Genomic DNA, 2,900 nt, shown 5'->3' with positions numbered 1-2,900 from the left:
TACTGACTACCATTCACTAAAGTACTCAGTACCTCCACTAAGGTATCGGAACCATTGACACGGCAAACACACAGAATGTGTGTGTTAGCAATGGGTCAAACTAACGAGCGACCCAATTGCTCTGCACGCTGCAGAACAGTACGGCGAGAATGGCTCCACCTTTGTATGAAGGTGGCGTTAAAGAGGTGTGAGAACCAGTCCCGAAATATTAAATGCATTGTCAACGTAGGAGGTGTCGTGCACTAAGACGTTGAGTGAACTCGCTGAGTCCGTCGAGACTTGGAGGAAGAGCAGGGCCATAGGTGTTATCCTGTGGAAGGAGAGCATCGACGTGATCTTCGTGGTGTCACGTCCATCCTCAAGCACTGAATGGATCTTCCATCGTTGATTGTGCTTCAAGTATCAACGGGGCATTCGACTTTACACCGTAGTATGCTGCTAGTATGCCATCCAATGCCAATGAAGTTCGTTCTACCCTCACACAGCCAACGACAAGCCCCCACCATAATCCACCTTGTTAGTTTTCAAATATCCTCATCCGGCGACTATATCTCAATGAATGCTGACACAAATCGTCCATTGAGAAGCTTCCCACGCCATTTTTGCTGTATCGGAGGCTACTTCATCTACTTTGGTCCGACGGCCCAGCTCAATCGATGGACGGATGCGTTCGTCGACATCCTATTCTGCCGGGTCATATTTAATCGTCGCCCGTATGGTGCGCATTCTTCTGAGGATGCGGTGCATGAGTGTCGTGGCTACGTTTTATCGTCGTCTCAAGGAATTCCAAGCCGTCGGGTTGGATGTGTGTTGTCTGTCGCCCTCCTGTGACGGTGGCTGCCAATTTGAGCTGGAAAATGTACACTGACGCGGGCACTGCGCGCGATGCAGTCGTGACGGCTCTCTACAGCTCCAGCAGGGCCATAAAATTAGACCCCAACCTGTTAAGCCAATTCACAAGCGTGCAAAACTTCATCTGCCAATCTGACTTGCAGTTACAGCCCTCGTGCACCTCGTGCCTCTGAACGTCCACCTCGTGTTGGACCTCAGCCATACTCGAAAGTCACGGCGGATGTTCCGCTGTCGCGTTGGAATTCGAGCTCAATGTACCGACGTTCGGCAGTTGGGCCGGCTCGGATGTATGCAGCTCTGTAAAAGCTGCTATAACGTTATGAGGGCGAATTTTCGAGCCAACCTTGGCTCACATTTCCTTCGTTCTTTTGCGATGGCTTAACGTCGATTGCAGTGACACCTTGTCCGGCCAAGTGGCTCAATGCTGCGTGCAAATCTATCTCGCTAGAAGTGAACGGGATGTCACTGTGAGCACCGTCCCGTACGCCCTCGAGAGCCTTCTGTACACCATGAAACAAGACTGCCTCACCCTTGTGTCTTCCCTAGCACGACTCTGATCCCGCTCGCGTTTAGTTAAGTCCGCTAGCTGCCAATGCAGCTAGTACGCGGCCGAGGCCATTAAGTGCCCGCTGAGTGATTTTAACCTTACAGCGTAATATCAATATCAATATGATCCCGCTCGCGTTGTACCAGATCTACAAAGCCCAACGAGACTCGTAGACTGCCAACGACAATTCCAATGCCGCCATAAAACTAACTACTAGGAAAGGTACTTCTCCCCACATCAGCCAGCAATATTAGCTTTGTAATAATGGGACATGCTTTTAACGAGCTTAATGCATTGCTCGTGCATTGGGCTTGCTTGTCGAAGGCAGGATGTTGTTGTGTCATTTCTGTCGTCCAGTTCGGTTTGTTATGGTGATAACGTTACTGTGGGCTTTGATGCTTAATGTCAATGAAACGATATTGTATATCCATTTACGTCTAGTTCACATCACAGGAAAGGTCGGAACTTGCGTGTCCTCTCAACCTAGGTACTGAGTCCTATCGGGTTGACGTGCAGCAGATCCTACGACCTGCCATTGTTCCACTCCCCTACTTCATACCGTCATGAATTGTAATACTCCGGAGTATACAACTGTCGTGCAGTAATAAGTACCAGATCCTGCAGGGCGAAACCTCAACTTTTGCCTCGACGAGTGCCAGATGAATTACAGTTCGAGAAAACATGTCAATGTACCGCTTTGTTATCGCAATGTGCGCTCTCCGTATTTCACTGGAGGGACAGTATCTCCAAACATCCGTCCTTTGAGGGTTCGAGTGATGTCAAAGGCATGCATGTAAATCTAATAATCACTCAATGTGCATATTCAACTAGGTAACGATCTAGAACGCCAAGAGGGCGGCCACGACACCAACAAGCACGGTGGTCCCGAGGGTGGACGCCGACGACTGAATGCGACTGGTGGCCGGCTTGCCTGTGCTGTTGTTATCAGGGCGCTCCGTCGTAGTAGGGACAAAGGTCCGGCTGGTAGGCAACGTGGTAGTCGTAGTAGGCGTGACGGAAGGGGTGCGTTCAGTAGTTGTCGGAGCTGAGCCATGCTTGGTGGTGGTAGGAGCCGAAGTAGTGATCGTTGTAGTGACCACAGGCTTTGTGGTTGTGGGAACTGCTGTAGTGGTAGTAGTAGGAGTCTTCGTTGTAGTTGTCACTGAAGCTGTAGTTGTTCCCTTTGTCGTTGTAGGTACTGCCGTTGAAGTAGTTGGGCTAGGTGTAGCTTCTGGAGTTGGTTCGGGGGTTCGCTCAGGGGTAGGTTCAGGAGTTGCCTCGGGGGTTGGCTCAGGGGTAGGTTCAGGGATAGGTTCAGGAGTTGGTTCAGGAGTAGGTTCAGGAGTAGGTTCAGGAGTAGGTTCAGGCGTTGGCTCAGGGGTAGGTTCAGGGGTTGGTTCTGGTGCTCGTTCTGTTGTTGGTTCAGGCGTTGGCTCGGGGGTAAGTTCAGGGGTAGATTCAGGAGTAGGTTCAGGATTAGGCTCGGAGGTAGGTTCAGGGG

This window comes from Aphanomyces astaci, assembly GCF_000520075.1.
Source record: "Aphanomyces astaci strain APO3 unplaced genomic scaffold supercont1.16, whole genome shotgun sequence".
Taxonomy (NCBI): Eukaryota; Oomycota; class Saprolegniomycetes; order Saprolegniales; family Verrucalvaceae; genus Aphanomyces; species Aphanomyces astaci.
The sequence above is the reverse complement of the archived record's forward strand: the minus strand, read 5'-3'. Positions refer to the sequence as shown.